General features: G+C 39.5%; 1 protein-coding gene across 2 annotated transcripts in view; it reads right to left on the bottom strand.

Moving 5' to 3' along the window:
- The window catches only part of LOC106565187 (ubiquitin-associated protein 1), a 33,814-nt gene extending 21,733 nt beyond the window's left edge, over positions 1–12,081 (bottom strand). The window contains exon 1 of one of the 2 annotated variants that reach the window (XM_014132033.2): positions 12,058–12,081. The gene's annotated coding sequence lies outside the window, so the exon portion shown is untranslated. Of the gene's footprint in view, positions 1–7,243; positions 7,434–12,057 lie in introns of those variants that run through there. The other variant, XM_014132032.2, reaches the window with a different exon arrangement.
- Positions 12,082–12,927: the final 846 nt, after the last annotated feature.

Raw genomic sequence — 12,927 nt, 5'->3', positions numbered from 1 at the left:
TGGAGGAAACAAGTACAAAAGTATCTATATCCACAGTAAAACGAGTTCTATGTCGACATCATTTGAAAAGCCGCTCAGCAAGGAAGAAGCCGCACTGCTCCAAAACCACCATAAAAAAGCCAGACTACAGTTTGCAACTGCACATGGGGACAAAGATTGTACTTTTTGGAGAAATGTCCTCTGGTCTGATGAAACAAAAATAGAACTGTTTGGCCATAATGACCATCTATATATCTGGAGGAAAAAGGGGGAGGCTTGCAAGCCGAAGAACACCATCCCAACCGGGAAGCACGAGGGTGGCAGCATCATGTTGTGGGGGTGCTTTGCTGCAGGAGGGATTGGTGCACTTCACAAAATAAAATGGCATCATGAGGAAGGAACATCATTTGGATATATTGAAGCAACATCTCAAGAAATCAGTCAGGAAGTTAAAGCTTGGTCGCAAATGGGTCTTCCAAATGGACAGACCCCAAGCATACTTCCAAAGTTGTGGCAAAATGGCAACAAAGTTAAGGTATTGGAGTGGCCATCAAAAAGCCCTGACCTCAATCCTGTAGAATATTTGTGGGCAGAACTGAAAAAGCATGTGCGAGCAAGGACGCCTACAAACCTGACTCAGTTACACCAGCTCTGTCAGGAGGAATGAGCCAAAATTCACCCAACTTATTGTGGGAAGCTTGTGGAAGGCTACCCAAAATGTTCTACTCAAGTTAAACAATTTAAAGGCAATGCTACCAAACACTAATTGAGTGTATGTAAACTTCTGACCCACTGGGAATGTGATGAAAGAAATAAAAGCTGAAATAAATCCTTCTCTATTATTCTGACATTTCATTCTTAAAATAAAGTGGTGATCCTAACTGACCTAAGACAGGGAATTTTTACTAGGATTAAAAGTCAGGAATTGTGAAAAACTGAGTTTAAACGCATTTGGCTAAGATGTATGTAAACTTCCGACTTCAACTGTACATCATTGCATGCAGGAGAGGGAGAGAGACGACTTGAAAGTAGCAAACAGTAAAATAAAAAAAATGGACATTACACGCACAAGAGTTGCGCATCACATTTAACAAACCAAACATTGAAATACCGTTATAGAAGGTAAAGTAAAAACCCAAACCAGTCCGTGTATCAATACCAGTATATAGTAAAACATAGTCAATTACCTTGACAAACATTATCGGCATCTACTTGAACTTGCCAACATTATCACTTTAATATGGACAAATCAACTCCTTTACAAGGGAGAAAAAAAATAACCAGACAACGCAAACAAGATGTTTTCTGAAGGAAATTGGAATCTTCACGAAGATGCAACGGAGCAGGAAACGTCTCAATGAGAAATGCACATTTCAAGCCCAAATCCACATTTAAAAAAAGGTAGGAGTGGTGAGCAATGAGGCTTTGTTTCATCTGACAGAACTCCCCTTAGGACATTAGTGCTCCTTTGACATCCTGGGGAATAGCCTAGTCTTTCAATCCCCAAGAAAATTGGTTGAAATCAGTGAAGTCATGGGCTTTCTTTTTCTATCTGCAGGACCAGAGCATAACAAGGACAGTGCACTACTGAAGAACCATATCTGCCATAGTAATTGCAAATTCCTCTTTCTGTTTTTGATGTTCTTTTTCTGTGAAAATGTGTTATGATTTGCATCTGAAGTCACAAAACGGTAATTTGGTTATTCTGCCGCATGCCATGCCACAATCCCTGGCATTATAAATAGAGGTGTGTGTGTTAGTGTTCAGATTTGATTGGAGTTTGCATTGGGTGCTGCTTCGGCTGTATTCTAAGTAGGCTATAGCAGTACAGATGTCAAAGTGCAATTGATACCGGGATATAAAACTAACAGAAGAAACTGCTCCAATGAATGCTTCTGCCACAGACCGAGGTAAAATAAGGTTTTATATCAGACGTTCAATAGAAATTTGCCGTTAGCCTATTTAAACATTGAAAATGTTAAGAGGAATTACTACGAAGGATCATTCACAAGCAAATATTTTTGTTAGGGACCGGGCAGATTGTTCTTTTTGACTGGGATGAAAGTGCAATCACTATGAGGGCCCTGAGTGTCTCAGTGATGAGGTTAATTCCACCAATTATTTATTTATGTACCTTTTAACTGCAAGATCTTTTTGAATGATTGTTACATAAACCTCAAATGTTTCTGAAAAAACCTGGCCCACTTTTACAACCAAGTTTTGATTTGATCAAAATAATCAAATCATAACAATATAGCTAAGAAAGTAAATCATTGAACGTGAATGGATTGAATGGACCTGTTAAACGAAAACGAGACCTTATGTACTTGGAAAAGGCTAAAGACTGATGTTGCGTTTATACAACAAACACAACTAACAGGGGCAGAACAATAAAGTTAGAGGGAATGGGTAACACAGGTATTTTCCTCTTCATATAAAACAAAGACACAGGGAGTAGCTGTGTTGATTAGTAAGAATTTACCCTTCTGTGTAACAAAAACAATTATTGAGCCACTGGGATGTTAAGTAGTGGTCCATGGAAGAAGCTATTCTGAATCTTGGACCTTGCTTAACGTATATGCACCTAATTATGATGATGATAATTTTTATTCAAGATATATTCCTCAAGGTAGTGGAATTTCAGGGAACACTTAGTCTGGGGCGACTTACATTTTTGTCTGGATCTGATTCTGGATAGATCCTCAACTAAAGCAACCTTATTGACTAAGTCAGCCAAATGTACTATCATTTATGAAAGACTTAAATTTGAAAGGCACATGGAGACAGCTCCACCCCCAAGATAGGGATTACTCATTCTACTCCTGCCCGCATAACCCAGATTGATTATTTTCTCCTATCAGCACAGGGTAGGAGTTGTGGAAACTGAGTATTTATCCAGAACCATCTCAGATCAAACAGAAAGTGTGAGGGGAGCATGGATGCCAGATGGAGTCAAGGGACCTATTGATGCCGCCTAAACCCAAGTCTTTTGAAGTAGGCAGAATTTTGTCAATTTATCAAAGACCAAATAAAGTTTCTGTAAAAACTGTCCATCCTCTCCCTCTAGTTTTGTACTCTGGGATACATTAAAGGTCTTTCTTAGGGGTCAAATCATTTCCTATACCAAAAGGTCAAAAAGAAAATGCACTGCTGAATTAGAGAATGAAATCCTTTTACTACAAAAATAACACCAAAAATCTGACTCTGAAGAAACATACAGGTCATTTGTGAATAAATTATATAATACCTTAATTACTTACAAAACTGAAAAGGCTATTCTTAGAACTAGGCAAATATATTATGAATTGGGGGAGAAAACAAAGTCTTGGCCTGGCATAGGTCTGGGCGATATGGCCAAAATATCATATTATGGTATTTTTCAAATTTGACGGTATTTTATGTTTTTGATTATTAAAAGTTCTAAAATTGCTTTAGGAGTGTGTGACCCTAGGGTGGCAACACATATATTTTAAATTATTTCAATGGGTCTTTCTCCATTCGGATTGTTTTATACTGTTCAATTCAAGCCAGCTAACTAGCAATTAGCATTAGTGGCTAACACGATTTAGCTTAACTTCCTAAGAAAATACAAACTAGCTGTTTGCAGATGTAAGAAACACAAACTAATATTGTAATTATAGAACGCATGTGGATTTATATTAAGATTAAAGTAGAAACAACATTGTTGTATGTGCTGCATTGACCACGCAGACAGAACGAAAGTGTCTCGTGGTCAAGCAACAACAAATGCGCTACTTGAGTGACGGTGTGGGACTAGGTCTGTGTGGAAAGCGGTGTGGAGAGAGAGAGCGGAGAGGGATGACCCAAGCAGCGGAGTAAACTATAAAAATGGACATTATACACAGCGTATAACATTTAACAAATAAAACATTAAAATACCGTTATAGAAGGTAAAAAACAAAAAACAAACCGGTCCTTGCACAAATACCGGTATATAGTGAAATATGGTATACCGCCCAGCCCTAACCTGGCAGAAAAAAGCTGAGGAGAATTTGAGAACCATCAACACAGAACGGTCAAGTGTCTGACAACCCGGAAGAGATGATTCATTCAAACAATGAATCACCCCCCCCCCCAGGTGTTTTATAAGGAGTTTAAGGATTCACTTATTCCTCTCGATGGATGTTCTAAATTAAGCTGCTGAGATGCGGACTCCTTTTCCACTGCCATTATAACAATTATCCCCAAAAAATAAAGATCCTCTACAATGCTCTTCCTATAGGCCGATCTCGCTCCATAATGCCCACTATAAATCCATTTCTAAGGCGATGGCTAGTAGATTAGGACAATATTTGCCAAACCTGATTAACACCGATCAAACGGGCTTCAACCAGAAAAGATCCTCCACCAATAATTTGCGTGGGTTATTCAACGTGATTCACATGGCCAGTGTAAGGAGCGATCATAGTATAGCGGTATCGCTAGATGCTGAAAAGGCATTTGATTGGCCACTCCAGCCTTACCTGTTCAAGGTCCTTGCTAAATTTAACTTTGGTCCTTCGTTTGTCAACTGGGTGAACACTTTATACCATAAACCGCAAGCCAAGATCACCACTAATGGCATGATGTGGGCCATATTCCCACTCTTTATAGGTAGACAGAGCTGTTCACTTTCTCCACTCCTTTCCGTGCTAGGCATAGAACCCCTGGCGGAGGCCATAATGGATCCCGGCATAAAGGGCTTTCAGGTGGGCCAGATAATGCACAAGATCTCATTGTTCACAGACAACATTATTTTGTTCCTCTCTGACCCGACCCCTCTCAAGACTTCAGACGCTTTTGGGTACATAAAGCTCTATATCAGGTTACAAAGTCAACATGGACAAAAGTGAAAAGCTTCCACTGACTCGCTTTGACTACAGCATCTGTGAACGAACAGGTCCCTTCAGATGTTCGCCACAGGGGTTCAACTATCTAGGAATCATAGTTGATAAAGGCTTAGTGTACAAGCTTAAATATTCTGTCTTGATTCAGAAGGTGGTGGATGACTTGAATAGATCTGCCTCTTACATTATTTGCGAGAATTAGCTGTAGTAAGATGAATGTTCTGAGTAAGATTATGTACCTATTTGAATTTTAAGATGTATTACTGGGCAGCACACATTAGATTCATTTCATTCTCAACTGAACCAGCCCCTTTGTGGACTTAGATGGAAATGTATGCTCTTAATGATGTCAGGAGTAATACTATATTAACAAAAATGAGCAATCCCTGTACCATCAATTTAGTAAGATCTTGGTATGAAATGCATAAGTTATTTGCTCTGAAACAAGACTTGTCCCCCAAAACACACCTGTGGCAAAACAGACTCCTGGATTGAACAACTACTCCATGATAACCATGACTCATAGATTTATATCCAGAGCGTACTCATTGTTAATGCAACAATGCCCAAAACCAGATGTATATAAGTCAAGAGAGTGATGGGAATCCAATTTGAATACTACAATTGATGAGGGGCTATGGTCGGACCTACGCCAAGATAGTGTGTCAGCGACCATCAACTCTAGATAGACATGCATTACAACTTCCTCCACCAACTGTCACCTCAGATGTTACATAGATATACAGTGTGAAACAAATCAATATATATATATGTTATATTCTTCAAAGAAGCCACCCTTTGCCTTGATGAAAGCTTTGCACACTTCAACCAGCAACATGATTCCATGTGTTATTTCATAGTTTTGATGTCTTCACTATTATTCTACAATGTAGAAAATAGTCCAAATAAATTAAAGGAATGAAAACTTTTATATATTTTGGTATTATTAGTGTAATTACCACATCACTGAGAGGGCCTGTATAGTGATTGCACTGTCACCCCAGTCCCAAAAAAATAAACACAGAATCTGCTGGTCCCTAACAAAAACATTTTATTGTGAAGGATCCTTTGTAGTAATCAGAAAGTAATGGAAATTGTTGTCAACGTTTACATAGGCTACCGGCAAATGTCTGTTATAAAACCTACATTACCTCGGTCTGCCACATACCTTCCTACTAGTTTGAGCTTCCGTCCCCTTGACCACAAATTGTGGACTTAAATGTACTTTTTGGCAGCAGGAGGCTACTATGAACGAAAATAGCCCCCTAGAGATGACAGTAATGTGTATTACTCAGCAAAAGAGCTGTAGCCTATATCTTGAGGTTTAAGGGCCTGTGTCTATTGGCTACTGAGTCGTTTTTTTCAATATTGACAAGGCAATGGATTGGATGGGTAGAGTAAAAATCTGCACGCACATAAGCAGAAATCAACACACAAAGTTTATTAACTGTGAGTGGCAAGACTAATTGCATAACTCGCACCACTGTTCAGCAAGCACAGACCCATCGCCTTTATTATACTGTTACATAAGGCGGCCCCCAGGTACAGTTTGTCATGAGAGGACTCATTGGCGTACCATGGAGTGAGATCTAGCTCGATCAGCCAGAATGTTCTATCTATAAACAGTCAATGCAATGTCCACCACAGCAACATAGCTTTGTGTAGTGTAGTTTACTCAAATCCTAAACAACAAAAACACCAGCAAATTTGAAGTAGATAGCTAACTGTGTTAGCTCATCGGGGAAACATTTAAGGAGTCATAACGTTATTTGCATGACTGTCCACCTGCATCAGAGGTTAGCAAGAGTATCTACAACTTTAAGGTGACAGTTAGGCAATTAATTATAGACATCTGCAGTGTAAAGTTAACAAGCTAGTAGAAAACGTAGATATGATGTAAGCTACAGTGCAGTAAGGGCTAACCCGCTAGCCACTTTGACAGCTAGCTAGCGCTCCGCCTGGCCTGGTTAGCTACTGGTAGCGTTAGCTAGTTTTGAATGAGTGATTCATCGTAATGCGACCAAGTTAAGAGGGACCTGGCGGGTGTGTTTGGAAAACAATTAATTGACGAGTAGATTAACACAGAGGACGACATATAGCTAGTTAGCAAGTCGGGATGTTAACAGTTGCATGACCAGTTAACGTTAGTTAGCAAACGAGTAACGACGTTAAATGGATGACATGAAATAACCAAGCTAACGCGCAGGCCTTAACGTTACTTTGCCAAAAGACTGGCACATAGCTAACTAAGTACATAACTAGGTTACGAATACAATCAGACATAAAGAATATAAAATGTCCACATCTTAGCTAAATAGTTAACTACTTAACTAGCTGGCCTGCTGCTGACTCGTTCACTCCCCCTGCCACCGCCCATGAAAGAAAACTGACATAACATCTTCCATGAATCCTCTTACCAGTATCTGCTCCGTCTTGCGTATCCAAAAACGTATTTACACCCCCCGGCAAAAACACTGTCTTTAAACTTTCTCTAGACAGAAGTACGTTTTTATTGGAATCGAAATCTCTTTCCTGCCTCATCGTGGGACGCCATCTTGTTTTGTCAGCCTTCCTATGGTTCCTGTTTGATGTCACATTTTCACATCATGACGACACAGCTGTAGATAAATATTACTGCGTTCAAACCTACTTGGAACTCGGAAATCCAAGTTTTCAAAACATCTGGGAACTCCGACTGGGAAAAATCGATGTCAACGGTCATCCAACTAGGGAACTTGGGCCTAATTCAAGAGCTTCGACTTTCCGACCTGAAGATCACTGACATCATGATTTGACCTCGTATTTTCTGAGTTCCCAGTTGTTCTGAACGCGACATATGGTGCTTTCGGGACAACTGGGAACTCTGGGGATAATAATTTTGGTCAAATCATGAAGTCGGTGATAATCAGGTTGGAAAGTCTGAGCTCTTGAAAGATGTCAGAGTTTCCGACTTTAAATTCCTAGTTTGAATGACTGTTCACGACAATATTTTTCCCAGTCTGAACTCTTTTTTTCCCGAGTTCCCAGTGGTCTTGAATGTTGCGTTGCGTTGCTTCCATGCTGTGTTGTCATGTGTTGCTGCCATGCTATGTTGTTGTCTTAGATCTCTCTTTATGTACTGTTGTGTTGTCTCTCTTGTCATGATGTGTGTTTTGTCCTATATTTTTATTTAATTCATTTTTATTTTTAAACCCAGCACTGGTCCCCACTGGAGGCCGTTTGCCTTTTGGTAGGCTGTCATTGTAAATAAGAATTTGATCTTAACTGACTTGCCTAGTTAAATAAAGGTTAAATAAAATAACAAAAATAACAAACAAAAAACACTGAACTCGGAAGTAGGAGATTTGCCCTGCAATATTGAAGATTAAATTATAAGTAATTTATTCTTTGAATGTATTTGTACTAAGATCTTTTTTAGATCAACTGGTGCTAGGGTTCGGCTTCATGGTAAAAATGTTTGACTTTTGTTTGATGATAAGGATGTAGATCAGAACAAAGTATATACACTCTATGGTCCCGTGTGGCTCAGTTGGTAGAGCTTGGTGTTTGCAATGCCAGGGTTGTGGGTTCGATTCCCACAGGGGACCAGTATGGAGAATTTTTTTTAATGAAATGTATTCACTACTGTAAGTTGCTATGGATAAAAGCGTCTGCTAAATGACTAAAATGTAAAAGATATACAAAAGTACTGCTTCAAATTAGTGGAGTTACTATTTCAGCCACAACCATTGCTGACAGGTGTATAAAATTGAGCACACCGCCATGCAATCTCCATAGACAAACAGTGTCAGTAGAATGACCTAACTGAAGAGCTCAGTGACTTTCAACATGACACTGTCATAGAATGACACCTTTCCAACAAGTCATTTTGTCAAATTTCTGCCCTGCTAGAGCTGCCCTAGTCAAGTGTAAGTGCTGTTATTGTGAAGTGGAAATGTCTAGGAGCCATACCGGCTCAGCCGTGAAGTGGTAGGCCACACAATCTCACAGAACGGGACCCCAGAGTGCTGAAAAATCGTCTTTCCTCAATTGCAACACTCACTACCAAGTTCCAAACGGCCTCTGAAAGCAACGTCAGCACAAGAACTGTTCGTCAGGAGCTTCATGAAATGGGTTTCCATGGCAGAGCAGCCGCACACAAGCATAAGATCACCATGTGCAATGCCAAGTGTCGGCTGGAGTGGTGTAAAGCTCGCCGCCATTGGACTCTGGAGCAGTGGAAACACGTTCTCTGGAGTGATGAATCACGCTCCACCATCTGGCAGTCCGACGGACGAATATAGGTTTGGCGGGTGCCAGGAGAACGCTACGTGCCCCAATGTATAATGTCAACTGTAAAGTTTGGTGGAGGAAGAATAATGGTCTGGGGCTGTTTTTCATGGTTCGGGCTAGGCCCTTTAGTTCCAGTGAAGGGAAATCTTAACGCTACAGCATACAATGACATTCTAGACGATACAGTGCGTCCAACTTTGTGGCAACAGTTTGGGGAAGGCCCTTTCCTGTTTCAGCATGACAATGCCACAGTGCACAAAGCGAGGTCCATACAGAAATTATCTGTCTAGGTTGGTGTGGAAGAACTTTACTGCCCTGCACAGAGCCCTGACCTCAACCCCATCGAACACCTTTGGGATGAATTGGAACACTGACTGCAAGACAAGTACAATCTCCCAACATCAGTGCCCGACCTCGTTAATGCGCTTGTGGCTGAATGGAAGCAAGTCCCAGCTGCAACGTTCCAACATCTAGTTAAAAGCCTTCCCAGAAGAGTGGAGCCTGTTATAGCAGCAAAGGGGGGACCAACTCCATATTAATGCCCATGATTTAGGAAGGACATGTTCGACAAGCAGATGTCCACATACTTTTGGTCATGTAGTGTATAATGAATCTCTTCATTATGTAAGGTAAATATTGCATACATACATAAATGCAAGTAGGCAAAAGAAATCAAAAGATGTTTAATTTGTCTTGAATTTGATCTGAAAATGCTGCAAAGTCTGAAAAACAGTAAAGCAAAGCAAACCCTGTATTTTTGTTTAAATGTGTATACCCCTGTGTATACATTTTGTCTCTGTTATTTGGTATACTGTTTTGTAAGATATGTTTCTATATTGTGTTATATGCTATTTGTTGTTGATTAAAAAAAATGAACAAAAATAAAAAAGGATGGCATGCAATTTTTTTCATAGTTTTCTCTCTGATAAAAATGATAAAACATTAAATTGAATTGCACATAATTGTTGGGCATGTTTATTTTCTAAAATATAATAAAAAGTAGGAAATGCTACACTTTTGGATTACACAAACATGACTGAAATTGGACAAAGAATGTAATTCTCTCAGAAAATACAAAATGTTATTTTAAAAAATCATAAAACAATTAAACAACATTTTTTCACATCCCAGTGCAATGTATAGTATTTTTTTGGCCCATCATCCGTGGGCTACACTGAAGAGATGTTACCAAACATTTTCTTTATAGGATTTGTGTCACCCTAACCTGGATGCATTACTTATTTAAGCCTCATGAAATATATTCTGAACTGGAGTCAGGAGAATGTGATGGCTAGTCAGTCAAGTGTTTCCGTGGACCACTATAGGCCTGGAAAGAACAGCTAGTTTTCTCTTGAGCGCCCATTGCCAACGTCGTTGAGTTTATTGATAATTTTCATTAAACAGTGATTAGATTATAAAACCAACCTTGGGGATCCAATGTGGGTAGGAGATTGCGCAAAAGCATATCACCATGAGATAATTCAGCATTATGCATGATGACCTTTTCAGAACAAAATAGCACATGCGACAAAGCATATATCTTCATCTGATCCTGACTACACATTTCTTTAAAGCCACAGTCCTTGACTTTGTGTTTCAGCCCAACGGCAGTCCCACCACTTGGTTTGTTATAAAGTTAAGGGATGGGGCTGAGGAAATTTAACTACTCTCAAATCCAAACCCAGGTCCCTGCGACTGTTAGTCCAATAGCTTAACCGTTACACAAAGAGGTCCAGGTTAGGTGTTGTTGTCACGACTTCCGCCGGAGTCGGTCCCTCTCCTTGTTCGAGTGGCGTTCGGCGGTCGACGTCACCGGCCTTCTAGCCATCGCCGATCCACTTTTCATTTTCCATTTGTTTTGTCTTTGTTTTTTTACACACCTGGTTTCAATTCCCCCATTACATGTTCATTATTTAACCCTCTGGTTTCCCCCATGTTTGTGTGCGTGTTTGTTTTATTGTAAGGCTGTATCTGACGGCTGGTATATTGTTACCGGGTTTTGTTATTACGCCCGTTTATTTCGTGGTACCGGTATTTTGTCCAGCACCATTGTATTGTGTTTATACTGGTGTTTTTTCTTGAATTAAATACCTTGTCCACGCATCTCAGCTCTCCTGCGCCTGATTCTTTTCACCAGTTACCCACAGCTTGACAGTTGTACTAACATGTCTCTTTAATTCACTCTCACAAGTCCCTTGTGCCCATACCTTTGGGACATAATTTACCAGGGTGAAAGTCCAACTTCTAACACCAATATAGTGAATTCATGGGGTATCTCAACTCAATCCAAGTCTCTTAACGAGATTGCAGGGTGTTGATGTAAGCCGGCTACATCATCAGCTAAATGAAATTACCATTGAAGAACAGGAAATATCCCAGATTGTGCCTTTTAATAGTACTATCAGCCAAACTGGACTTCATTTCCTTCCAATGCATTGATCAAGGAGGGGGAAGATGCAGAATAAAAATAATAATAGTGAAGACATCAAAACTATGAAATAACACATAACACACAAGTTAAACAAATCAAAATATATTTCAGATTATTCCATATGTGTTATTTCATAGATTTGATGTCTTCACTATTATTCTACAATGTAGAAAATAGTAAAAATACTCTGGAATGAGTAGGTGTGTCCAAACTTTTGACTGGTACTGTATATATTTTTTCCGATTTTTCAGGGGGTGCTGCAGCACCCTCAGCACCCCTACTTCCTGCGGCTATGTGGTTGGTATGGTTTACAAACTTGGGAACCAAGCTCCAGTGTTATCGCCTGGACATGTTGAAATATCTTCACGCCTAGAAAAGTCTCCCATAGCTTCATAGTACTGTAACACTTCAATCAAAGTGGGATCTGTTAAACTCTATCAATCACGTTTTACAAGTCTCTTTAAAAAAACATGGTTCTTTTTAAATTAAAGTGTTAAAATAAGGAATATTTAGAAATAGGGTACTTACTGGGATGTAGTTCCAGTCAGGGTTTTGTCTGCATGGCTTCCCAGAGAAATAACTCTTACTTATACTGTAGAGAGAGAGAGAGAGAGAGAGAGAGAGAGAGACACACCTCACCTCCTTCAACGCAATAAACTAAATAGACAGCTGTGTTTCATGTGTGTGTGTGTGCGTGTGTGTGTGAGAGAGAATAAAATAATCTTCTTTCATTTTACAAAATAATCTAATTAAATAGTGCATATTGTCCTTTGGGTTTTATAAAATGTATTATAATTAATTCTTTATATGTACAGTATGTGCGATATACAGTACCAGTCAAAAGTTTGGACACACCTAATCATTCAAGGGTTTTTCTTTATTTTTACTATTTTCTACATTGTAGAATAATAGTGAAGACATCAAAACTATGAAATGACACATATGGAATCATGTAATAACCCAAAACGTGCTAAACAAATCAAAATATATTTTATCATTTAGATTCTTCAAAGTAGCCACCCTTTGCCTTGATGAATGACTGTTGTCTCATTTATACTAGCTTGTGTGTCCTATTGTACTTTAGTAGTAATTTATTCCAGTGTGTGAATCCCTTATCTTATAACTATTTGACAACCAAGATTACATTTTCTGTAGGCTACAGCAATGACCCGTTGGAACCGAAACTTGGCAAGGAAATGTTTTAGCCTACAACACGTTTAAACTTTCGGTCTTGTAGAAGATTCCTCATGTGTAGGTGTGTATCTGGTATGAGGTGTGTGGCAATACACGGTGGTTTGACGTGCAGCCTGTTGGCAGTGCATGCTGTGACTTGTAGTGCAGTGCATGGCAGGCGGTATGGAAGCGGGTCGAAATGAATTGACAACTCAAATCATTGCC

Source organism: Salmo salar, chromosome ssa12 (assembly GCF_905237065.1).
Source record: "Salmo salar chromosome ssa12, Ssal_v3.1, whole genome shotgun sequence".
Classification (NCBI taxonomy): domain Eukaryota; kingdom Metazoa; phylum Chordata; class Actinopteri; order Salmoniformes; family Salmonidae; genus Salmo; species Salmo salar.
The sequence above is the reverse complement of the archived record's forward strand: the minus strand, read 5'-3'. Positions and strand labels throughout refer to the sequence as shown.